The sequence below is a fragment of the Bos indicus x Bos taurus genome, chromosome 2 (assembly GCF_003369695.1).
Source record: "Bos indicus x Bos taurus breed Angus x Brahman F1 hybrid chromosome 2, Bos_hybrid_MaternalHap_v2.0, whole genome shotgun sequence".
Lineage (NCBI taxonomy): Eukaryota > Metazoa > Chordata > Mammalia > Artiodactyla > Bovidae > Bos > Bos indicus x Bos taurus.
Window position 1 is genome coordinate 38,378,332 of NC_040077.1, and position 27,358 is coordinate 38,405,689.

The 27,358-nt window shown below is 39.8% G+C and overlaps 1 protein-coding gene across 1 annotated transcript in view; it reads left to right on the plus strand.

Moving 5' to 3' along the window:
- Nucleotides 1–27,358, plus strand: part of ACVR1 (activin A receptor type 1) — a 131,266-nt gene that overhangs the window by 48,516 nt on the left and 55,392 nt on the right. Inside the window, exon 2 of the mRNA XM_027560249.1 lies at nucleotides 9,099–9,274. The gene's annotated coding sequence lies outside the window, so the exon portion shown is untranslated. The remainder of the gene's footprint in view (nucleotides 1–9,098; nucleotides 9,275–27,358) is intronic.

Sequence of the window (27,358 nt, forward strand, 5' to 3'; positions counted from 1 at the left end):
AATCCTGATACTAATTGTAAATGAAATACCTAAACAGAGAATGTTTGAGGTGGGAGGGAATGGAGTTGTAAGTTGCAACTTACATCACCAATCTCAGCTTCTGGGTAGGAAAAATGGAAGCCAGAGAGCACAGGTGACTTCCCAGTGGCATGCAGCTCTGGTCCAGGGGTGCACCTAGCTCATACATGCAGTGTTTCCTCCCATTTGCCCCCTGACCCCCTGCAAATAATCCTATTGAGATAATAGAGCAGGGCTTGAAGAAGTCTAATGTTCAAGGCTGCTCCGTCAGTGGTAGACCCCAAGTCCACTGGATTCTTGATTTTAAACTTATTTCAGATTAATCTCATTGTTCATCAGTCAGCAAGTATTTGTTGACTATCTGGTATGGAAGGGATGGTATGGTACCCAGTTATTGTAAAGCTGAACAATAAATAAGCTATTTTTCTCTTCAAGAAGCTTGCCTGTTAGTTATTCAGATAACTTATAATGGGTCTGGCAACTACTTGTAAAATGCTTAGCTTACCAGACTTAATTATGGACATGTAGTACACATACAGAGCACCCAACAACAAGAAAACACAGCCATACACAATCTTGTTCACTGTTACTTTTTTAAAACTTTACTTGGGCTTTTTTGGTCTGTTACCTTGTCTGCACAGGGGCAAGCAGTTTCCCACCTAGCCTTGGAAATGCCTGTGTACCTATAGGCAAATAAAAATTAAAACCAAACAATTAGAAAAAGAATGTTGATTGCCTTTATTCAGTTTATCCTTGTTGAACTTTAATTAGGAAGAATGATCTGGTGGAAATTTTGTTTAGGTTGGTAACATAAATAGTTGCAAGAGGGCATTGGAAGAATGGTTTTTATTTAAAAACCTTTTATTTATTTGGCTGCACCGGGTCTTAGTGTGGTGCATAGGATCTTCAGTCTTCCTTGGCAGCATGCAGGATCCTTAGTTGCTGCATGTGAGCTCTTTGTGTGTCTTGTGGGATCTAGTTCCCTGATCAGGGATCAAACCTGGCCCTTCATCATAGGGAAGATAGTCTTAGCTACTGGTCCACCAGGAAAGTCCTGGAAGAATGATTTTTAAAAGCATTAATTCTCTGTTCATTTATTTTTGTACTACTCTTTTGTAATAGCCCCCTTTAGTGTTTCTGCAAATTTCTTTAGATACAGTTCTGAAGAACTTAACCATGGAGTAGTTGTCTTATGAATAAATGTACTAGGAAAACTTACTGCCATTCTAAAATGAAGACTACTTCTACGAAATAGTAATTTTTCTAGAATTCTTTATGTGTTTCTTGTGTTAACCTGTTCCCGCCAAATAAGAGTGTGGTACATTTTGTGCTGCTTTGAATTTAAGTCTAGCTTCCTTGATGGCTCAGATGGTAAAGAATCCGCCTGCAACGTGGGACACCTGGGTTCGATCCCTGAGTTGGGAAGATCCCCTGGAGAAGGGCATGGTAGCCCACTCCAGTATTCTTGCCTGGATAATCCCCATGGACAGAGGAGCCTGGCGGGCCACAGTCCGTAGGGTCTCAAAGAGTTGGACACGACTGAGTGACTAAGCACTGCACAGAAACTTAGCATTTAGTGATTGAGACGTTTTCTTTATCAAGTTTATGAGCTTGAAATGCTTAATACTTATTGTTTCTCTGTAACTTTAAGCTTCGTTCATTCCACAAATATTTACATAAGGCTAGTGGGGTGCTGAACCAGGCATTGGAGATACAGCAGGACGTTGGATATACAGAGTGCCTACTTTCAAGAAACTCACTGTTGAAGCTTTGCTAATGCCTGTCTAGTAATGTATATAGACCCAGGAATCCCAGAGTGAAGCTTTGGAGAAACAAACATCCCATTAGCAAACTAGAAAATCTGGTTCCGGCCCATGTGGGTGGTAATCCTGCAAACTCTTGTAAAAAGTGCTTTGAGATCATCCACTGATGAAAGCCTGCATGGTGTTACATGTGAGGGTAATCATCAAGGATTACCACATCCCTGCCAGACAGCAGATAAAATACGCATGCCTCCTGGAAATGGGGAGCTCGAAAGTTCTTCAAGGGTGGGATTTACGTAGGTGAAACTGGGACCCAACAGAGAGGTGATCTGACTCTGGTGAAATTGGTTCTGTTTAGAGAGTAGTGCATTGAGGCAATGGAAGAAATGACAAGTTCCTTCTTTCTTACCTTTGCCTGTTGTTAATTCTTCTCTACTCAAGATGCTCTGATTCTTTCCTCAGAACTTCTGAGAGACTTAGATATAGCTGGGATAGAGCTACCTTGGATTGGGCTCGTTGGATTTCTCAAAACTCAGATCTCATCCAGGAATTGACATGACCATGAAATAACTGCAGACCTATTAATTGGGTGAAGACTAACAAGATTTGAAGAAACTAATACCTATGGTATGAAAAGGAGATAGAAAAATAAGGGGGTAAATGTGATGGATCTGTTGAATTTCTTTATCTAGCTGCCAGCTGCTCTACAAGCCTGCAGAAAGGCTTGTTATGTAGCTGGTAACATCAGCTGACCAGAAATGCTGCATTTTCTTCCCAAAATGGTTAACAAGTCACCTTTTGGTCTTGCGTGGGGAAAGAAATGAGGAAAGAAGAGGAGAGAGCAGGAAGAGAGAGCGAGCAAGTGAGTTACATGGGCTGCATGTGAGTGAGGGGGTGTGTGTGTTTCTCTGTCTTTCTTTCTGTCTCTGTCGAATCTTCCTTTCCCTGAAGTCGCACCTCCTATCTGCTGAGGAGTTGACGAAGGTGTTTTCTATTTTAGTCTGTAGCCTTCCCATCTGGTGTCTGGATTTCTTCTAGGCTGCCACTGGTGGGGGAATGAGTATGGGGTATTAGTTGTCCATGTTTTCTCCTTTCAGGCTTTTTTTTAATAGTATTTATTTTTAAATTACTAGTTTTATGAGTCATAGTGGTCAAATTTTGGCAATTTCATATGATTCAACCTATTAATTCAACCCTTGTGATTCTCAGTCTTCCTCAATATTTCCTCTTCTTACACCTGCTCCTTAAATTTTAAATTTTTAATAATAGCTATCATCTGTTACCACCTGCTGGATGTCCTGTACTTCACATGTGGCACCTCTGCAAGGGAGTCCTGATGTCCATTTTGTCCCTTTACAAGGGAGAGACTGTGGCTCAGACAGTTGGCTTCCTGTACAGTGATTGGCAGGGCAGGACTCAACCCAGAACTCGTTGGTTCAAGTCTGGAACCCTCTCGTTGCTACTGTATTCCAGTGCGTTTGTTTCCTTGAGTTTTATCATGATCCTTGTGCTTATATTTCTGGCACAAATAAATGAGCCTTTGATTGGACAGAAAAATGGATTTTGATGGGCCATCAAACCACTTTGGATGATGGTATTTGAGTTTATAAGTTATCAGCAGGTTATATTCAGAAATATAGTCTGGTACTTAACTGTACTCCCTCCTGTCATGGTTCACAGTAGACGCCTCTCTTCTAAGCCAAATTATAATTAAAATTCTGGAAGAGAAAGTGCTCTGATATTTGGACCTTAAATCCATCCCAGGGAAATCTCACTTCTTCCTGTCCCCACTTTGGCTGGTCTTCTACCTAGGCTTTGTTGTTGTTCAGTCGTTAAGTCGTGTCCAACGTTGCGAGAGACAGACATTAATCTTTTTCAATCGTTTCCTTAAAACATCCTGGAGACTTGGTTCATTCTCATGCCTGCCTCCTCTCCCCAAGTCTTTTGCTAGTGAGTTGGAGTCCTATTCTGAATCTAAATGTATACCTGAAGAGAATAGTGCTTTCAGGGTAGAATTCCTTCCCAGGATATCTTGAGAAATTTGTATTTTTCCAAATTACCAGAAAAAAATCAGTTAAAACAGGTAAATGGGAAATGTGTTGCAGTTCTCCTGTGACAATTAAAACAATCAACATAGAGACATTAATACATCAAAGGAATCCACTGACGTCAAGTTGCAAGCTAACCTGTGGAAGTGAAGGATAAGATTGACGTTTTCCAGAGCCAGGTCATGATAGGAGTGCAGAGGAGAGAATTGGTCATGATTGCTTGTAGCTGTTGCTGTGTTATAAATGTGTGCTCGTGGGCCTGTCTGCTGCTACTGGTGAATCACACTTACAAATAAACTAAATACAAATTTGTATGCATTGCGTGTGGTATACGAATCCTGTGAGTGGTATTCCAAGAAATATGTTTCCAAAGCAAAATAGGCCTTTAAGATGGCAGTTTCAACACGTGATTCTGTGTAGTGCTGTTAACCTTCTTCATAGATCCAAATGCAGGTTATTTCGGGGATCAACAAACCTTTCCTCTGAAGGACCAGATAGTAAATATTTTAGGCTTTGCAAGCCATATGGACTGTGTCACAACTATCAACTCTGCCGTTCCGTGTGCAAGCAGCCGCAGACTATACGTAAAATGAACAAGTGGGGCTGTGTTCCAATAAAACTTTTGTTTACCAAAGCAGACTGTGGGCTGGATTTGGCTTGCTATTGGAATGCTCCCCAATAATGCTCACTGACATTTGCCAGCATTTGAACATGTGTTACAGGCTATATAGTTCTTTGTAAATACTATTGAGTTTGTTTCTTATTTCTTTAACGTTTCTTTTAGGTATCTATAATAATGGGAAAAGGGTGTTTGGAAGGTTTTTTTTTTCCTAATAGCTCATAATTTGGGGAATTCTGGGGAACTTTCTGAAAATTTCAGTTTCTCCTTCCTGAACCCCAAAGCTTAATGGCTATAGAGACTTTGGAAGTCCCTGGAGAAGGAGATTTGCTGTGCCCTTGTGCTCCTCTGTACGTCTTGATTCAGTCAGCCTTTATCTTTCCTCAGCTTCCGTGATTGTCCTGGTTCCGTGGGCTCTGTGGTGTCCCCAAGCGCGTCAGACGTGTAGGACGTGTGACCTGCTTTTTTTCCCCACTGGAGATTGGGAATCTTGGGAACTGGTTGACATCTCTTGCTGCTTTTCAATGCCTTGCCCACATATTCAAGTATCTGGAGTAGATTATTCTTCAAGCATCCTTGACATTATATGATTGGTTATAGCGATGTTATTTTAGAGCCACACAAGAGGACACTTGTAGTATCGTGGATGATTTGTGTATTGTTTTGGATTGGTATACTTTATGCTTTTCTACCGTGCTCCTTTAGAACTTCTATTATTTTAAGAAGTAGTAAACAGGGAAGGGAGCTAAGACTACTACAAGAACTCATTTCAATTCTTAGGAATAGTCAGGATACAGTTTTAACTTACTGGTAATTAACACAGATTTTGACCTTCCTCTCCATTTTTGTGTTCTTAGGATTAAATCAGATAATGAAAGTGTGTAGTTAGCACAGCTCTAGAACTAAATGATAGCTGGCATTTTTACTAATGTTTTTAAAGCTTTTTTTGAGGGCTCTGCTTGGTCTTCATTTCAGCATGCAGGCTTTTCTCTAGTTGCGGCATGTGGGGGCTTTTCTGTAGTTGCAGCACTGGGGCATCTCTTATTGCAGAACATGAGCTCTAGAGCATTGGGGCTCAGTAATTAAGATGCGAGGGCTCTCTAGTTGCAGTGTGTGGGCTTATTGCCCACAACATATGGGAACTTAGTTCCCTGAGCAAAGATGGAGCCGTAGCCCCCTGCATTACCACTGGACCACCAGAGAAGTGCCACCAGTTCTTAAAGATGGGGGATATTAACCTTGTTTCATGGCAAAGGAAATTGCAACAAACAGGGGTTAAGTGGTTTATGGACGATCACATTTAGTACGTTGGAAAATTGGGTTTGACTCTTTCCTAAGTCTGTGTTCTTGCTGTCATATGCTGCTTCATTTCAGTTAACAGTAATTCTGTAGCAAGATACACCATGGTTTATTTGGGTTGTGAGGCTGGGTGGATAGACAGGGAAAGTATGGGATGATGTCTTTTGTCTTTTTTTAAATTGAAATACAATTGACATATTTGTTTCAGGTGTACATTACAGTGATTCAATATTTGTGTATATTGCAAAATGATCACCACAATAAGTAACATCTATCACTATACAAGAGATGATGTCTTGAAAGGGCAAGGATCTGTAGTATTTGAAAGTCACAGCTTCTAGAAGCCAAGAATATAGTTATAATTAAAAAGTTGAGAAAACTTGCCCTGATTTTTTTCTCCTGTTGCTTAGCTGCTGTATTGACTGCCAAGAACATGTCTGATTTTAAGTACCTTTTATGCTTGCTTGTTACTCAGTCCCATCATATTACAACAACTTTTAAGAAACTATGCATGTTCTCGTAAATTGGATTAAAGAAAAATGTACTACTATGTTAAGCCTGCAGTTGGAGTTAGAACGTTTTTTTGGATTTCTCCTTTTCCCCTTCCTCGCGCTCACCCTCCACTTCACAGGAGTGTGCCTCTAACCTTTGTGGGTTGGATTTTCACAAGGCATGATTAGTTGCCAATAATTAAACGTCCATAGCTAAACAAGTAAATTGGCCAAGGTTTTGGAAAAAATTCAGTGAAAGTTTTGTGACAGGTTGTAGCACTTTGCTATATGCACATGGTGTCTGACTTAACGATGGTTCGACTTCACGATTTTGCAGTGTTAAGATGGTGCGAAAGTAATACGCATTCAGTGGAAAGTGTACTTTGAATTGTGAATTTTGATCTTTTCCTGGCCTAACAAACGACGTGAGACATGCAGTGCTGTCTCCTGAGGCTGGGCAGCGGTAGCTTCCAGTCAGCCACGTGATCACCAGGGTAAACAGCCAACACACAGGCATGCTGGTTGTCACTTTCCCTACGGTATTCAATAAAGTACATGAGAGATTCAGCATTTCATTCTAAAATAGCTTTGTGGGAAGTGACTTTGCCTGACTGTAAGCTGATGTAAGGGTTCTGAGCAGGTTTGAGATAGGCCGGGCTCATCTACCATGTCTGGTGGCTGCATGCATTTTCAGCTTAGGGCATTTCAACAATGGGTTTATTAGGATGTCATCACGGAAGTCAAAAGAGATCTGTATAGCTATTTATTTTATAGCACTGATTGTAATTGGCGCACACACCTCTTTTTTGTTTGTGTTTATTTTTTAAAACGCTCTTGGGGTTTTGAACAAGACCTGTCAAGATCTGTCACGGTTGCTATTGGCATGGAAGGTATTGGTGCAGAGATGGGTCCTGAGGAGAAGATTTGAAGAGTTAAGGATTTGGAATTTGCTTTGCACCGTTGCTCTCATTTTACTGACTTGTTCTTCTACATAGTACACCACAATTTTGACTTCAACCTATGGGTTATTTGAGAGCCGAATAATTTTAAAGCAAATATTAAACTATGCTTAATTTGAAGACTTGATTTTTATCTAGTAACTCTTGAGCACCAACTGTATGCTAGGTACCATGAGGAAAGGAAAGCTCAAATGAATAATATGTGATCCTTGCCTAGTTTTATTTATTTATTTATTTATTTTTTGAGATGAACGCAGTTCAAGGCAGAGGATTAAGTGCCAGGTCATATAGAGTGAGTCTTGTAGAATATAAATACAGAGGAATTAGAATGGAAAGATCTGGAAAATATGTCAATCATTAGGGAAGGCTTAAGCAAGGCAGGAGAGCCTCAACAGGGTCTTGAAGGAATTCCCTTCAGGAAAGGTGATAGGGCAAGGTTGGCAGGGAAATTAGAAGTACATCTGTAATTTTAAAAAAGCACTGTTTTAAAAAGAATCAGAAAAATATGCACCAGTATTTATTACATTTTTTTGCTTATCTAAAGCTCCTCCCCCAAAAGTACCTATAACTTGAAGACATGGCCGGCCCTAGAGACAAGCTGGCCCATTTGAACTGGCCACCTTCTAAAATGCAGTTAGTCTTCAGCAGACGTGAATGTAACTTCTTGGTGTGAATCTGCCAAATTTCCTTGGCCCGGGATCTTGGAAAATACCAAGGTTTCAACAGTTTGTTCTGAAACTCAAGGTTTGTGGATACTGCTTAACTGGAGTTTGTTTTTAAAGATGTCCACTCTAGAAATGGATTTTTACTCTTTAACGTCACTAAATGATTGCTGAAAATGTCAAGTTTCTGGTTGACCTTTCTATGGGGGGATATTTTTTTGTGTCTTATTTTTAGTATCTTATTGTTTTGTCCCTCTTATTTTTATATTCTCAATTCTCTCTTCAATTGGATTGTGAATTTAAACTGAAGTGAGGCAAGTTTTTTAAGTTATTTGTAAAACATTTCCCTTCAATTCCAAGGTTGATGTGATTTTACTTTCAAATAATTATTGAGGAATGCTGTATTTTGGATTTGTTTTCTGCTTAAATTTATTTACCTGAAAGTGTTCTTGGCAAAATGGTCCTTGAGATTAAAAAAAAAAAAATGCTGTTTTCTGAAAGGCATAAGTTTTTCACTGTTCTTTGAATGGGAAAGTTTGCTTCTTATAAAAATTTCCTCTTCCTTTGGCAAATATTGATGTTTTTGAAGTCTTCCTAAAGGAAAAGGGAGCTTGGGTGGCTTTTTGGTTTTTTTTTTGATAGTTATCTGGAGCCCCTTTCCCTTCCTCTGTGTGCTTCCAACCCCACCTTTGTTTTAGGAGTCTTTGAACTAGATCTCTCTACCACCGAAAATGGAGGTTGAAAATGGACCCAAATCAGGTTATTCTGGGTGGAAGCAAGAGAAACTGATTACTCTGGTACATGGGGCATCTCTCACAGCAGCCAGGGGTCTGGAGAGAGACTTGCATTCTGTACTTGTAGACAGCTTGAACCTTGTTTTTCCCAGGTACATAAAATAATTAATATATGCAAAACCATTGTTTTTGTTGGTTGGTTTGTTTTTGTAATGGCTAGAGTTCGTGGTGTATGGACTTTAAAGGAACTTGATTTTGAAGTTTACCAACTCAGATCCTACTGGCTTTTGTGTCATTTAGAAAAATATTTAAGATTCATGTGGACTCATGACCTCAGCCTACCACGTGTCTGTGTCGGACTCTTCTCCATCCTTGCTGCAATGGTAAATCAGCTGTGGCTGGTGGTCCCGTTTGAAAGGCTTGTCCAGTGTGCATTTCTTTAGCCTGCACGTTCACAACTGCAGACTGCTCTTCTGAATAGCTTAATTTTTCTTTCCCTCTGCAGCACTGGGCCGCTTGTGAGCATCACGCTGCCAGCGCAAGAGCTACTGGAGAGTTCTCTTTATTCCTGGAGACTCCAGGAGTGCCTCTCCCACCACTAGGAGTGAGTGAACGGAGCCTTGGGGAAGAGCCCACTGCTGGAAGGACCGTGGGAGGAGATGCCTGGGAGCCAGCTCTAAGGTAGCCAAGCTTTTACCAGGAGCTCTCAGTGGCCTCATCAGGGCCGGCTGTAGAGCTGTTCTAACAATTCCTCTCTTTTATGACACGGGAAATTCTTAGCCATAATGATCAGTTGTTAGTTTGTATGAACCCAACATAAGAAAGTTAGGACCAAACCCAGGGGCTCTTTATCCTTGCATTACCTTGAAGCTAGGCATTTTTTCTTTTTTTGGTGGCGCTGCTTGGTTATCTTTCAACTTTGCCAAGTTGTTCAGATACTACCATTTCCCTACATATAAAATGCTTCTGCCATTCTTTTCACCTTACAGGACTACTACTTTTTGCCCCCCTTTCCTTCTAAGTAGACTATGTCTTTGAGCAGTTTTAGATTCATGGGAAAATTGAGTTCTCATAGACATTCCCGTTTCCATACACCCCTACCTCTCCCAGACTCTCAGTCTCCCCCAGAGAGTGGTCCGTTCATTACAACAGGGGATCCTGTGTGGACACATATTATTACCCAGAGCCCATAGTTGTTGTTGTACATTCTATGGATTTGGACAAATGTATAATAATATAGATTCCCCTATTATAGACATTTTTCTTTTTAAGTAGACTTTTCCTACAGAAAAGTTTTACTGCCCTAAAAATCCTCTGTGCTCTGCTTATTAATCCCTCCACCCACCCACTCCCTGGCCACCACTGATTTTTTTAATTGTCTCCATACTTTTCTTTTTCCCAGAGCTATATTTTCATAATTTGCTTTCTTGGAGTACTTTGAAATCCATGTAAAGAAGTCTCACTCTCAAGATGAAGTGCTGTTAAGGCTGTGTTAAGCTATGGTGGTAACTCAAAAAACAGCTTACATAGGGTCTGTAAGATGTTTCTGTGAGCAGAGGCCTGAAGTGCTCAATGTTGGTGGGTGTGCTTCTGAACTAAAAGTTGTGTTTGCCTAGATATGGTTTGCATCTTGTACACAGAGACAGAAGCGTGAGGTTTCTGCAGCCTCCTTAGGTTCGGAATTTGGGGGCAAGATCTCTAGTAGCTGTCAAGTGTTTTCTTTTTTGAGGAACATTCTAATATATTATTTTCAGGAACTGTATTTTTTTTATGTGAAAGTGTATTTTTATTTAATTTCAAAAAGTATAAAACAATATAAAGATAAAATTTCCTCCCTCTTTTTTTCTTTTACCTATAGCTAATAATCTGGAACACACAATTTTTCATATACAAACTTTTCATAGGCACACAGATTGTGTATATTAATTAAAAATTGATGGAAGTGGCTACATATTTGGTTTTACAGCTTGCTTTTTCCTTCTACTTGATATGCTGTAGACATTTTTCCTTTTAAGCAGGATTTTCCCTTTTAGGAAGACTCTCAATGTAAGTAATGACTTCTTAGGGTTCTGTGTATGGCTGTAACATAATAACAACCAGTCGTCAAGTGAGGGGTTAGCCTGTAAATTTAAAGGGGGATGTGGGTCGTGCGGGGGGATCTTTCACATTAGGGCAGGAACAAAAGCCTTGACTGTTGACATTGGACATTTAGTCATTGAGGATGTGAGTTTTTATCTTCCAGGCAGATGAGGCGCAGCTTGGGGCTGTTGCCGAGGTGTCAGTTATGTCAAGTTTTCATCTCCTGGATGCCTGGAAGGAACTTTGGCACTAGGCTGTGTTAATATGTTAGCATAGTTGTTAGTTCTGGCTACTGTCCTTGGAGCATTTTGAGATGTTTTCATGCCCATTTAAGGTGGCATGTGGTTGAATGAGTTTTAAGAGGAGGTAATGAAGAATAGGGATGGAATTAAGAGACTTGACTTTATTTTGCATATATATTTATTTGAGGGAGGAGGAGGAAATGATGGTGTTAGTTAATTGCTAGCCCTGTGATTCTTCATCATGAGACAGGGTTAAAATTACTCAGCTCAATAACTTCCTAGTGTAGTTGACAGCGAGAACCACCAGAGAAGTTTTTAGATACGAGGGGCCAGGAATGAATAATTGTATTGTTATTATTTTATAAAATACTTAGTTTTAGGAATATAATAATCAATGTTTATAAGATTTAAAAGGTACAAAAGAGTGAAAAATAAGTCCTCACTTCCCTCTGTCTCAGTATTCTTCCTAGAGACAAGCATTGTTACCAAATTCTTATGTATTCTTTCAGAGATTTCAGGTATATATATCAACATATAATTTAAAGATTATTGCAGTTTCTTTCTTTTTTTTTAACCCAAGTGATAACAACATACACCGTTTTATTCTTTTTTCATTGAAATACCGTCTCTTGGAAGTTCTTAATATTAATGCTGCATTCTTTCCTAATGGAAGCCTAACATCCCATTTAGAGGTGGGCTGTAATTTACTTAACCAGTACCTTATTGATGACTATATAGATCATTTCCTATTTTATTATCATAAACCAGGCTGTAGGGAATAATCTTGTACATATATAATGTTAAACATGTTTGTGAACGTATCTGTAGGATCCATTTCTAACAGTGGAATTGCTGGGTCAAAGAATTATGTGCATTTTAATTTGGGTTGAAATTTATTGCCAAATTGCAAGTTCATAGAGCTTGCAAAGTTTTAGATTCCACCAGCAGTGGATGAGAACCCTGCTTCCTCATACCCATGCCAATCACAGTATAATTGTCAAACTGATAGGTTTTCTTCTTCACCAAATCAATAGGTGAAAAATGACATTTTAATGGAGCTTTAATTTGCATTTTTTCTTATTTTGATTGACACCGAGCATATTTTCATAAGTTTAAAGACCCTTTGTATTTCCTGTTCTGTTCCCTCTGTGTTAATTCCTTTGTCTGTTTTCTATTGGGTTATTGATCTTTTTATTATCAATTCACAGGAGCTCCTATTTTATTATCAGTTCACAGGAGCTCCTATACATGAACAAATTAGCACCCCATCCTTGTGATATTTATATTTGGTCATTTGTATAAAAATAATTATTTTGCTGTGTTTTGTTGTTGTTGTTGTTGTTGTTGTTGTTTATTCGCTATGTCTGACTCTTTGTGACCCCATGGACTTTAGCCTGCCAGGCTCCTCTGTCTGTGGGATTTCCCAGACAAGAATATTGGAGTGGGGCTTCCCAGGTGGTGCGGTGGTAAAGAATCCAGCTGCCAATGCAGGAGACACAAGAATACTGGAGTGGGTTGTCATTTCTTTCTCCAGGGGATTTTTCCCAACCAGGGATTGAACCTGTGTCTCCTGATTGGCAGGTGGATTCTTTACCATTGAGCCACCAGATTTTATATACTTAAATTAATCAATTTATTTAGCAGGTATTTATTGAATCCCTCTTATGCATTAAGCACTTGTTCCAGGCATTAGGTTATACAATAGTAAAGAAAATAGATCCCAATTCTTGCTACACAGAGCTTACATTATAGTGGAAGAGATAGTCAATAAAAGATGTTTAAAAATATTTATAGAGGGGATTCATTAGTGGTCCAGTGGTTAGGACTGGACACTGCCAGGGCCAGCTTTGATCCCTGGTCAGGGAACTAAGATCCCGCAAGTCATGTGGCACAGCCACCCCCACCCCGCCCCCAATATTTATAGAGATAAATATATAATCAGCCTTTTTTTGGCTTCAGGATTTTGTATCACAATTAAAAGACTGTTTCCATTCTTAGAGCTAAAGACTTATTTCATGGTTCCTTGGAGTATCATGTTCTTTTTTTTAGACTTAAATCTTTGATCCACCTGGAATGTTAGGTATGAATCTAACTCAGTTTTTCTCTAGGTGCTCTATTAATTAGGATAAGGCTGAGTTGCTGTAACCAAGGAACTGAACTATGCCATGGGTCAAAGAACAGAGAAGTTGATTTTTGTCCTCACTTAACAGTTCCAGTGTGAGCAAAGGAAGTCTGCAGAACCACCCATATCCACTGGTCACTGGGAGGCAGGTTCTGTCTGTCTTGTGGCTCTGTAGTTATCTGTATGGTCATAGCTGGGTTGCTACCATAGCTGGGTTCCTTCCGAGTGAAGGACGAAGGAGAAAGTCCGGGGCAAATGATCACATGTCACTTCTAATTCCATTGGTGAGAACTTAGTCCTGTGATCACATCTAGTTGTGAGGGAGGGTGGGGAATGCAATCTGTGCTGGTCAGCATGTGCCCAAGAAGTGAAGAAGGAATTTTAGTGGAAAATAAGCAGTCTCTGTCACATTGACTGGTCATTGCAATTTTACTGAATAGTCCCAAATTTTCTCTTTTGATTTCTTTTGTCTTATAAATTCCCATATACATTGTGGTTTATTTCTGGGATATCTGTTTAGTTTCACTGATCTCTCTCCCTATGCATGTAGCAGGATCATACTGTTTTTCTTAAACTCTTGGAGCTTAATATGTTTCTTTTCCCTCTTTTGTAGAAGTAGTTCCGTTTTACTGAATTTTCATATTTATTTTAAATTTCCTTCTATAGAATTTTAATTTTATAGAATTTTTCTATTTATCTATGTGTGTGGTTTTGAAAAAATAAGGACTTTAATCATATCTAGTCACCACTCTCTCCACCCTAAGAAGAAAACCTGTTAATATGATTATTGGGATTGTGCTAAATAAGTTTTGTGAGAGAAGGTCCATAGCTTTATGGTGTTAATTTTTCTTATTTGGTGATTAATGTTGCACAGTGTTTGGAAAATACTGATTTGGATTCTATAATCATTGTATATCCTTGACCCATGAAACATATGTAAAATTGAAGTAGGAGAGAGGAAGGACCAACTTATAAGATGTTGTTACTTTTATTTTAATACTTGATTTCTAATTATGACTTGGTAAGTGAAGCCTATTTCTCTATTAAAAATTAATAAACTTGGAATGTGAAAAAACAATATTCCCACTGAAGATAGAAAGTAGTTGACATTTCAGAAGATTATTGTATAAACTTGTTTGTAACACAAACCTGGGCAAATTTTTGCATATATATATATATTTGATACTCAGTGTTGTTACTGCCTCTGAGAGTGGGTGTGTGTTAGTCTGCACCTTTGTTTAAATAATCCACATTCCTCTTTTGTTTCTCCTATTTATCTTTTTATTATATGAAGTAAAACACAGATACAGATATCACACAAAGTATACATAGCTTAGTTAATTTTTGTAAGGTGAATATGTTTTGTGACCACCATGCAGATCAAGAGACAGAATATTAGCAGCCCCCTAGAGCTCCTTGGCGTGTCCCCTACGTGTCACTCTCTCTCTCCAGAGGCAACCAGCTTCCTGACTTCTATAGTAATTGCTTCATTGCCTTTCTGTGTGGTTTCATCACCTGCCTGTGCATATCTAGCTACTGCAGTTTAGCCTTGCATTTCTTTTTATGTTTTTGAAGTTTCCTAAATGGCAACCCACTCCAGTACTCTTGCCTAGAAAATCCCATGGACCGAGGATCCTGGTGCAGGCTACTGTCCACGGGGTTGCAAAGAGTCGGACACAACTGAGTGACTTCACTTTCTTTCTAAACCTTAGGTTACCCCTCCAGCCCTTTGCTTTCCTTATAGCTTATATGTTGAGAACCCAGCCATTTGACCTCTAATTTCCCACTGGCTGGGTGATGGCATTGTGTTTGTTGAATTCAACTTGTTCTTTTTCTTTTGGTAGAAAACGGTAATTTAGGTCCACAGTCTGGGCATCCAGAATGCTCACTGATGCTGGGTAGGTTGGTTTAATGGGCAGAGGATAACCATGTATATTTATTATATACTGTGTATATTTATTATATATATATCTATATAAATAAAATAGTCAATGAGTTCATGCTGATGCTTCCAATTCAAATTCAGTTTATATGGTTCTTATTTAACCTTTTCAGTATTACATCTCTAACTCCTTTGTTCCACCCAGAAAATTTAGGTTGTCCGGAACAGCCTGGAACAATAGCATTTGAATTGGCTCTAGGTACACATTTGCTGCCTTCCACAGGATGCACACATATTGTCAGCACTGCCCCAATCCTAACACTGTATCACTAGTGATGAGAACTGAAAGGCGATAGAAACAGTTCCTTTTTGATGTGCTATCCCCATTCTCTTCCCAGTTTTCAGGGGGAGGAATAGGGGATGTTTATAAGTGTTGAAAATTGGGCAAATTTAAACACTGATTAGCTTTTAGATGATGTTTGGAGGAGAAAGACTTAATCCTGTTGGGTGAAATGTTGGTTTTATAGTCATGTTTAGAGAAAGTCCTTATCTGTTAGAGAATTTGTGGGTGAAATGATGTGACTTCTGGGATTCTTGTTAAAATACATCAGGAATAAAATGGGCAGAACACGGAAAATGAGATTGTTTGTTTTTGGAACTGGGAGGTCAAAATAGGGTTTATTATCCTTTTTCTTTATGTAACTTGAAATGCCTGTTATAAAAAATTTTTTCTTTAATTTTAAATACAGTGAAAAGACGAGGACATATGATAGAAAAAGAAGGTGATAAGGAAGGAATAGTCAGGGAAGGGAAATATGAGTAAAGAAAGCATCCTCAGCTGGTGGTTCGGGCTGGCTCAGTGGTGGTGAAGCTGGGTAGCATCTTGAATGAGGAGAAGGGAAGCTCAAGAGATGTGATGCCTCAAGGGAAGCCAGCATCTAAGAGGAGAGAGGCAGAAGAAGAACCTACCATCCAAGGAAACTGAGCAGGTCCAAACCAGAAACGTAAAGATAGCAGAGAGATGGAGCCTCCTAATCCCAGCTAGGGAAGACCCCAGGGGGAGAAGGAGGTCATCAGCCCTGCCATGCTCCCCTGTGGACCAGAGATGCCACCCTCAGCATTCTCAGCATCACCCGAACTGCTGTGGGTCTGGGGGATTCCTTGGCCTCATCTCAGGTCAATCAAAGAAAAATCTTGCGGAGTGAGGTTTCCAAGTCTGAGTTTCGAGGAAGCTGGGAAGCTGCCTTGTTAATCTGAAGGATAAGGTGAAGTGTACAGAGTTAGAACCTTACCCGGAGGTGTTTGGTAATGGACTGAGTGGAGACAGCGAGGAGGTGCTGGGAGCTCTGTAGAGTGCTCTTTGTAGGAAGTTTTCTGCAAGGGGAGAAGGGGGTAGATTTGTAAGAGGGCTTGGGACTGAGGGAGGTGGTGGTTGCTAAAATAGTTTGGCTTATAACAATGTAAGGGAGGTTTGCTTGTCACAGTGGAGATGTGAGTGGTTCCTCATGCACGAGGGTGACTGAATGGCGAGGCCAGGCATGCGGTCAGGGCCCACCAGCACCAGGGGGGTTACATTTTGGCAAGATCTAGAGTTTTGATGGTTCGGGGAGCTTGGAAATGGTCATCATGGATTAGATGTTCTATGTGTTAATATTTTGAATGACACACTGAAAGAGGAGAGATAACCAAGAGTACTTGAGAGGTCCTTCTGCTTCTCAAGTTCTCACTGGGCCTTTCTGTCCATCCCTGAGGAAGAAGGAAGGAGCAGGGCTTTTATGGCTGTCTTCGGCCCTTTGCTCTTGATCAGTGCTCCTCCCGCTCCTCTTCACATGCTCTCTCTTTCTTGTTTTCCTTTTCCTCGTATTCAGGTAACACTCATGTGTAGAACATCCCAGAGGGGTTGCCTGCCACGGGGTGGTGTTCTCCAGTTGTTTGCTTTGGGACTGACTGTTGGAGGGATTCCTCTATTTTCTGGATTTCCTAATGTCTGTCTTTGAAAGTTGTGGGGAGAGGACTGAGGTGAGTACCCTGTTCTTCCTGCTTTTCTCTGCCTCAGGGTCTTTGTTTTTCATAATAGGTTCGATTCATCATTTTTACCCTATAAACTTCCTACCACTGTGTACTTGGGGGCATCCTCTATTTCCTGGATTTTATTTCTTCTCACTTAGTTGAGTGCATTTATTTTTACTTGCCATTAATTTCTGATTTAGGTCCATTGAGCGTTTGGGGTTGTGTGGGTGGCTTTTGGTTATGCCGGTTTCCTGGTCTCTTTCCACGTGGCCCCAGAGCCTCTCCCTGTCTTGTTTCTCCTCCTCCTTGTTTTCTGTTATGGTTACTTCGCTGCTAACTTGTTCATCTTGTACACTGACCCTGTGTACACGGCTCATTTTCTTTCTCATGATCATATTTATACTTTTGATGGATATATTTAAATGAACAGCTGTGCATTTGTTGAGTCATACCACAATTATCTGATTCTGCTTTAGCTGCTCGACTGGCAAAAGCATATTTCAAGCTAAGTTGTGAGAGAATTCCATTAATCACATTCTCGCTGGGGGAGGGGAGAGGAGAATAGACCACTAAGGAAAGTCTTTTTAAAGATTAATGTTAATTAGTTGTTCCATTATTTTAGAATAGATTGATTTGGTTACTATTTAAAGTGTCACCTGAAGAAACTTTATAAAGATATAAAAGGTTTAATGATATCAGTCAGGCTAAATTCTCTGGAATTGTTGATGCGAGGATAAAGTTAGTAGCTGCTCTATTTAAACAGATAAGGGGCCTTTAAAAGAGTTTCTTTCTGTAAAGACTGGTGTTCTTGACTCAGCATTTGTTGAATTCATTGGCTCAGTATTTTGTTTCAAGCCTCCTGAACAGATAACATATGATACAGAAGATGTTACAACTTTCTTTTTCTTTAAATGTATTAATTGCTAATTGTAACCTCTGATTGAGTCTTTGGCTTCCATCAGCCAGATCTATTTTTCTCTTGACACTTCCTAAGGGTTCTTTCTGAAGGTTATTAATAGGCATGGAAACATGGCTTTCCAAATAGTGTCAATAACTGTTAGAAGACGGGGGTGGGGTGGGGTGGGGAGGTGGGGTGGGTGAAATATGTCAATTTCTGACTCGTAGGAGATGTATTTTCAAGCTCCAGAAGCTGTCTCCGAGGTCACTTGGGATGGCTCTGGGCAGATCAGCTGGTGTCTGCAACCAGAGAGCCAGGCAGTCCTGGCCAAATGGGCTAGTGTCCACCAGGGAGTCGTCTGGTATACCCGGAGTCTGCCAGCCATCTTTTTCTTTGGCTGCTGCTCTTGGATGACACCCTTGAAAACTGAAATCCAGGTTACAAATGATATCTTTTAATTTATCTCCAATACCTGGTTGGAGCTATATTCCAAAGAGGATGAGGGGCAGCCTCCTCCCCCAGTCACTTCCTTGCCAGGCTGTAAAAAAAAAAAAAAAAACCCCGTAAACCTCACTTTCCTCAACCAACCCAAAGTGTAGCATTGACTAAGAAGTTAAAATTAATGTGCTTTAATTCATATTGCGTGCCTGGTATGTGCCAGGCACAGGGATGTATAGCCATGCACCAGATAGAGTTCTTACTCTCACGCTGCTTGCATTTTGGTGTGTGGAATAAGGAGTGGGAGAGGGAGAGTCATAATAAAAACTAATAATCTAGTACATAAATGACAAATTGCACACAGCGCTAAATGCCGCGAAGAAGCTGGCAGCACACCAAAGGGGGTGAGGGTGGGGAGGTGTGAAGGAGGAATGGACTGGAGTGTGTAGGGGAGCGTGGATGAGAAGAGCTCTGGTCAGGCTGGATCTCCACAGAAGTATGCTCTAGTGCTTCCCATTTGAAAAACAAAAAGAGATATACCTCCCTGGTGCTGACATCTTAATTTCTCCCCACCCTTCAAATTATTACAGGTTAGTCCTATTGGCCTTAGAACTGGGACAATTGTGTCAGATGGCAGTGCCCAAGCCACCATTTGTCAGATGCCTGGAGGGATAGGAAGATCTGACTTTAAGGCTAAAGGGGAGACTGCAGGCAGTTAGAAATGTGGCAGGTGCCGAGAGGGCATCTAACTGAGGGCTTGGGGAGGAGATAAGATGTTAGCTGGACGTCACAGTGCCTCATCTAAGAGGAGGGGTGTGGGTGGGAGGGGGCGAATAACAGGTTCCTGTCTACCAGTAGGTTAAAAAAACAAAACCAAAAAACTCCCAGTTTGTAAACTGGAGAGAGAGGAGCCCTGAGCTGCCTAAGAGAATAAAACAAAACAGCTGGGAGATGATGGGTGCTATCAGTTGAAACAAAGCAGGAGAGCCGTGGCTATTTGATACAGAGGGAATGAAGTGGAAAATGAAGGAGAGTTTCCATGTAGTCAGGCGCATTGAAATAAAACCAGGTCTTGAGATACCAGGAAGGTATGTGGTGGGTGATCAAAACATTGGTATCGGAAGCTTAGCTTAGCTATTATCTGTGTATCTGGTAGGGGTGTAACAAAGTCAGTTCCGTCCTGTATACAATTAAAACAAACCTACTGGGGATTCTTCAGTTCTACATGGTAGCTTAACTTAAACTGCTCATTTATTTTCATTCAATTAAGCCTCATTTCCCCGCCCCTCACCCCCCCCCCTTTTTTTTTTTTTTTAATATTAGTCTTTTCCTGTCCATTCCAAACCATGTCTTGGGTCCATCTGTCACAGCTGGAATGTTTGGAGTGTAACTCTTTCAGTCAAAGTGCTTTCTTTCCTGAAATCATCTGTAATTATTTCCTCTGACCACAAGATGAACTGATCCAGGGGCTGGGTTTCAGTTCTGTAGTACTTGTCCAAGAAGCTATTTGTATTCATCTATCTTGAAAGATCAAATTACATGCTAATATTCTGAAAGTAACACCCTACCAGAAACCCTCCCGCAGCAGTGAAGTCTATATAAAACCAAGTACTGGCAACTTGCGCATTGCCAGTTCAGACAGAGTGTGGTGTTAAAAATATTTACCAGGTCATTTGTGAACTGGAGAAAAGACCCTGACTTAACTTATATGGTATGATGGCTTTGGTTTAGCCTTTCTTTGCATCTGTAACTGACAGCCCCTCTCTCCCCACCCTTTCCAAAGGCCCAGGTAGTGTGGAGCAAGCTGCCCTTGGGTTCTCTCTCTGCTTGCTGAGCAGAGAAGGGACATCACTATTGTCACATAATGGCTGAGTTTTGTCTCACTTGGAGGTGGTGGTTGTAAGTATACCTTCCCTCAAAGTTTTGTGTCTGGAATTTATCTTACTGAGTCTAACTTTGCTCCCAAATGTGCCTGACTTACACTAATTCCGGTTTTTATTTTACCGTGTGAGTTGCAAGAGAATTGAAGAATGAGGATGGTAGGTGGGAGGTAGAAACTACTTGTATACCAGCAACATGGCTTATTTTTCCTTTCACAACAAGTTCTTTTTTTTTTTTTTTTCGGGGTAGGGGAGATAATTAGAGTATATGAAATTAATTCTGAGATTAGAGAAGTGGAAAGAGGGCATGCTTGAAAGGTGACCCAAATAACCATGAGTAAAGATTGTTTTCCAAGAGGAAAATCAAGATAAAGTGCACAGTGTGTTGAAGCTTGGATAAAATGTTAAGGATGACAAAAACAGATTGCTAAACAATGGCTGGTTTAGTGAGGGTTGAGTATGTTGGTTGATTAGGACCTGAACTCTGGTTAGGTGGGCTTTGAGTTTGACTTTGTGTCCTTGAGTGAGTTACTTCTACCTACCTACTGATTTTTCTTGTTGGTAAAATGGAATTAATATGAATATTTATTTTAGAGCAGTGGTCCCCAGCCTTTTTGGCTCCAGGGACTGGTTTCGTGGAAGACAGTGTTTCCATCATGGGGGAGAGGGGGACGGTTTCAGGATGAATCCAGCACATTACATCTATCATGCACTATATTTCTATCATTATTACATTAGCCCTACCTCAGATCATCAGGCTTGAAACCCTGAAGTTGGGGACCCCTGTTATAGAGTGTTTTGGGGAGAGGTTAAACAAGATAATACATAGGGTCCCTAAGCACAGTGCTTGGTTACCTAAGTATCACTACTGTTACTGTACTAACGATGTGGTGTTGACAAATAACTGAGGGAAAGCGGAATCACTCTAATTTATATTATATTAAAGGGAAATTTTTTTTCCCTTGTGGTAGGCATAGGATAGGCCATATAAAAGATACGTAACAGGACAGTCATGATAGTCCTCACCAACAGTGAGTGAGCATCTTTACGTGAATGGTGGAAAAGTCATTCAAAATAGGAATGGATGAATGTACAACCTATCTTTCAAGATTCTAACTTGGAGATTGTTAGAAGTTGAATTGAGAAGAGTATCAAACAAGTCCCTATTGAACGAGTAGGTGCCCAGTGAATTATTCACTGAACAAATGCACAAAGCTAATAAGTCTAGGCCACCAGGCCAGACAAATGGACATTTTGTAGGATTTTCTGATGGGAAAGAATCTCAGGGTTCCTCTTTCAGCTTCTCTTTCATCCTCTACATACGGATGACAAATTGTATGCTGTTCATAAGTCTAGGTGTTAGAAGTATCTTTTACTGTATCAATAATTATCTTTTATAGTATCAATAATAATCAACTAGATTACTTAATATGAGCCCTAAAGGTTGAATATAGAAGTGTACTATACTTGTGGTTATTCTGTGACTGACATCAAAATGCTTTGTGATTTTTGAGGGAATGTATTGCAGTGTATCAGTGGCTTTATCCAGCTGTAAAACTGTGATGAGAAAAAGAAGTGCCAAACTTGGTCTCAAGCCCACACATGTTAAAAATTGAGCTAAAGACTAGCTCCTTAACTGAATATCAGTCTGATCTATAAATGGAGTTTGAAAAGTACCATGGGATTTGGGAAGCAGTTCTATTTTGCTCTGATGGTTTGTCTGTTTTTAGTAGAATATCGTGGGACTGTCCTGTCTCCCATGGGAGCAGTCCTGAGACATTGTAAGAGATGATACTGATTTAAAGAAGGGATGTGAGTTAAGACAGGAGGTCCCTATCCTTTTTCTGAGTAGCTCTCTTTGCCTTGTGTCTGAAATATTAAGATCAGTTACCAGGGATAGAGAGCACTATCCAAGAACAGCAAGGAGTTGGTATGTACTGGAGGCAAAATTTTGTACTCTGACTCCTTCAGGTAATATTCTATAACCCCCAGTAGCCTATGGGTGTTTTCAGTTATGGATTTAGGGCTTAGAATATTGCAAAAGGATTCAGTTGGATTGCAGATGGACACTGGACCCCTTCTGATCAGTTTCATGTCTCATTTAAACACTATTTAATTGCATCCATAAAATGCTATTCCAACATGAAATAGATGTGTATAATGGCTTCCCTTGACCACTGGACTTGTGTACTTCTTTGATGTGAGGGAGTTTAAAGATATTTCTTAACCTGTGGAACAGTAACATTTTTGTCAGGTATTGAGCAAATGCTCAGCTTAAAATATTTAGTACCATCTGATTACCTGGTATGGTAGAAGAATCGATCTTTTAGGAGTGAGGCACCCATTCTCAAAGCATGGTCCAGGATTCTCTGGAGTTTCTAGGACTATCTCAGGGGTGTTCCACAGTGTCTTCTTCTTTCAGTCACACAGACATATTCATGTGTGAAGCTGGATTCTCTATGTTTCAGCTGATGCCCCATGTCATAACAGATTGAATGCAGAGTCATATATGAGAATCCAGTTGCTTTCTACTAAGCCAAACATAGAGATTTGTCAAAATGCATAATAATGCCATTTTTCTCACTACAATTTTTTTTGAGGGGGGGAATATACTTCTTAAAAATTAAAAAAAAAATTTTAAATTTTTATTGGAGTATAGTTGCTTTACAATGTTGTATTCGTTTTTGCTGTACAGTAGAGTAAATCAGCTATACATATACATAGATCCCCTGTGTTTTTGAATTTCCTTTCCGTTTAGGTCACTATTAGAGCACTGAGTAGAGTTCCCTGAGCTATGCGGTAGGTTCTCACTAGTTACCTATTTTATACGTAGTATCAATAGTGTAGGTACATCAATCCCAATCTCCCATTTTCCTGCCCCCCCCCTCCCCCCCCCCCGCCCCCCCCCCCAAACCTTTCCCCCTTTGGTATCCATACATTTTTTCTCTACATTTGTGTTTCCATTTAGTTTTTTTTTAATTGAGAAAAAATGGGATAATATGTTGTTATTTAAAAACAAATAGTAATTAAAACATTCTCCATTAAAAAATTTAAAAATTTCTAATAGAATAACTGTTGATAGAAATAGCCCACATAGACAAGTTCCTTAGAGTTCTCAATAATTTTCAAGAGTATAAAGAGATTCTGAGATCAAAAATTTTTTAAATCACTGAATTAAAACATCCCTGAACTATTGATTATCGCCACTCTCTTCTCCCATTATCGGTTTCTCTTTGGGGCCAGCCCACATTTGAAACTCCTTAGCTAAAAATACTTGAGTACAGAGGAGTACTTTTAAAATTACTTTTAAAAACAGTGTTTTCTTCTTAGCGTATTTTAAACTTATAGATCCCTGGGGCTTCAAGTTGGAACATTATCATATTGATGTTTTTCATAAGTAAAATATGATCAGAAAATTTATTCCAGAATATTCTCCTTTCTGCATTTTGTTTACCTTTTTACTTTTGAAAGTACCCTTTTTTAATAGCTGAGTTAACTGGTCAGCAAAGGCAGTCCAGACACTGAAAAAGTGGTGACCAATAAGTGATGCTGACATTTTTTCCCCAAAGATTTTTGGCAGGTTTTGAGCTATCTATCTCTAAACAGCAGATTTTGTTTGGAAGCCTGAATTTTTAACTCCTTTTTTTCCCTCCCCTGTTTTCCATTTAGGAGCCTAAGTTATTGTTTCAATTTTGCTTGCACAATAATAATCAGTTAAAAGGTGTTTAGGGGCATGAACTTTTGTTGGTTTTGTGACAGGAAAAATTGCCAGTGGTGATTGTCTTTAGAATTATTTTTTAAATTGTGAAAGAATTCTTAATTTTAAACCTTTGGACTTGTTACCTGCTGACTATTACTACCTGCACTAAATTCTAGATAATAAAGTTAACAGTTGATAAATGCCTTAATCTTGCTATTCCTTTGCAGGTGCTTGTGTGTTAGGAGTGTGGAGGGGGCATTGCTAATTCTTTGGAATTTAAAGTTAAATCGAACTGATTAGTTCAGGGGAAATTTGAATTCAGCAAGTATTAAATGTGCACCTACTTGGCTTGGTAGCGATGAACAAAATAGACTATAGATTTTACTATAATGTTTATAGTCTAGTGAGGGAGGCAGATGTTCCAAAGCACACACATGAGTATGAATATGTAATTATTAATTATGATAAGTGCTATGAATGAAGTCAACAAAATGGTATGTGAGAGTATAATGAGGGAATAGGATATAGGAAAGCTTCTAGAAGGTAGTGACATTGGAGACTTGAAAGATGAGTAGGAATTTGCCAGATTGGATCCTGAAAGATGGGCCCAATCACTGGGAGTAGCAGCAACGTATATAGAGAGGTCCAGAGACAGGCAGGAAGCTGGCCAGTTGGTGTGCTAAGGACAGTGGGGTGGAGAAGGCTTTGAATGTAGGGAGGTGAGTAGGGGGTTTACTTACTAGGGCTTACCATGTTTTACCCAGGTTCTGGTTGGGGGCTACCTCCCCAGCCTTCTTGGGTTTTCTCTCCTTATCACTCTTCTCTATAAGCTCTCTGTATCCTAGCCTGGTGTTTTTTTTTTCATGTGAAATATGTCTTAAGTCCTCAGAATGCCCCATGCTTCCCCTGGCCACAGGGTCTGTGTCGAAGCCGAGAAACTGCCTTTTTCCTTAAATGCCCTCCTGTCTCCACCAGAGTGTTCACCGCTCCAACACAAACACATGCGCACGCACACACACAAACGAGAACTCACATACTCTCGCCCTTTTTGTAGTACCTCCTACTCATCTTTCTAGTTCTGTTTAGATATAATCTCCCCAGGGAAGCTGCTCCACCCTCCGGAAAAATTTCAAGTTGTTTTGTTGATAGCAGGCTTCCAATAGTTGTGGAAGGAAGGAGAAAAGATGGGCTGGAAATTCAAAGACAAGACTGTGATAGTTCAGTGGTTTTCAAAGGCTTTTGATGATTATATCTCATCAGTTAAAAAGCTTTTTCAGTGTATACCCTCAGTGTGTATGTTGCTTATAAGTGTTATATAAAATAAATCTACATAGTATAAAACATACATAAAGGAGAATTTTTAAAAAGACTTAAGGTGAAATATTTATGGTATCGCTAATGGTAATGACATTGTATTATTGACGAAAATCTCAAGTCACTCAGGATAATGTTTATTGTTTGTGATACTGGATGCAAATCAGTTTTTAATGTATTTTTTAATTTTGAAGTTGGTGAGCCTGCTTCATGTCACATTGAACTAAATGTTAATTGCTTTTCTCTAGTAAACTGATTAACCACTAGGAATAGTGATATCAGCTCCACCATTTTCTTACTATTCTCTGGTACTCATTAATAACATATTTAATCTGTAGTTTCCTTAATGGATTTGAGCACTTGCAATTTGGAGACGGCTCATTTCATTGTATCTAGGCATAACAACCTGTGAAAGTGAAAGTCGCTCAGTCTTTTCTGACTCTCTGCGACTCCTTGGAATTCTTCAGGCCAGAATACTGGAGTGGGTAGCCTTTCCCTTCTCCAGGGGATCTTCCCAACCCAGGGATCAAACCAAAGTCTCCCTCATTGCACGTGGATTCTTTACAACCTGTGATTCCACTTAAATAAACCTTCAAGCCTGACTATTCTAGAAGCAAACCATGTCCACTCTTTCACATTAGGTAACTCCCACTTCGGCAAGATACCTCTTGTAGTGGACTGTCATAAAAGATGAAGTTATCACTCTATTAGATTAAATCATTTTTTAAATAGGATGCAAGTTTTAGTATATTCATTCCATAATTTAATGCATTATTTTCTATGGCCTGTGGAAGTATGTACCCCTTTGGGGGCAAGTAGGCCAGTGCTGGAGATTGACATAGACAAATGATTAATTCTGAGCCGTGTTAGACCAGTGCTGAGAGGGGTGGAATCGCTGCTGATGGAGAGCTATTGCACCAGGCATTTGCTTTTTGAACTGGATCATGAATGGCAGGAGGAGGGAGTTGGGTAGGAGAGAGGTAGAGGGGAGGCTCAGGTCACCTGGAGTGGAGGGAACCAACAGAGTGCTTCTGTTCAAAGGCACAGATCTTTGTAAGGATCCCAGGGGGAGGTGAGGCATTTGTATATTAAATAAGGGCTTGCTCTAGAAAAGATCTGTGGTGAACATGGAAATAATAATAACAACAACAACGGAAACAGAAAAAAGGGTCTCTCAAGTTTCATGTGCTTTTAAAAGTAAAAAAAGGAAGTCCATTAAACTCTCCTTTAACCCTTTCTCTCACCTTGCTGTTAGAGAAGAGAGAGTCTGAAATGCAATTGTAGACAAATTGGGGTGGTAAGACAGAATAGAGGTGTGGGGCATGAACAATCACTAACAAAAAATTTTGATTTTAAGATGATGAGTCAGAAGGTGTCCATTCCAAACAGCTTACATAGCAATGGGTTCTTATTCTTTGCTTTAAAGCTATAAGAGTAACATAGCACATGAGCCTTTTCATTAAAGAACTTTACCCATTTTCTCTTTATTTTTGCCATCCAGAAGATTGCAACTAGTTCAGGGTTTAATCTTTTAAAATTATTTTTGTAATAAAGAATTAGTATAACCAAACTCTCATCATAATTTCCAAAATTTTTCAGGAATTACTCGAATGGAAAAGTTCTCTGTTGCTGTCCTTTGACTCAGAACATTGAGCTTCTGCCCATGTAGTTTTAGGGCAGTATCAACTTAAAGTTTATATATCTTATTTTCTCTCCAATATAGTTTCATAGGTTAAAGTTTCATTTGATTTCTTCCTGTCTTGATTGTGTCTATGCTTTGGTAAATTTAAAGTAATGTAAGAATACATTGCTTTGTCCTAGATGAAGTGTAAGCTATAGTTTTGTGTGTGTGTGTTTGTTTTTTTTTTTTCTTTTTTAGCGCTGTATGATGATTGTAAATTGCTTCCCCTCTAATCCTTTAGAGGAAAAGTAAAGCTCAAACATAGTAATTTGGCTTGGATTATTCAGTCACTTAATCTTTAGCATCATGTTCAGTTCAGTTCAGTCGCTCAGTCGTGTCTGACTCTGCGATCCCATGAATCGCAGCACGCCAGGCCTCCCTGTCCATCACCAACACCCAGAGTTCACTCAGACTCATGTCCATCGAGTCAGTGATGCCATCCAGCCATCTCATCCTCTGTCGTCCCCTTCTCCTCTTGCCCCCAATCCCTTCCAGCATCAGAGTCTTTTCCAATGAGTC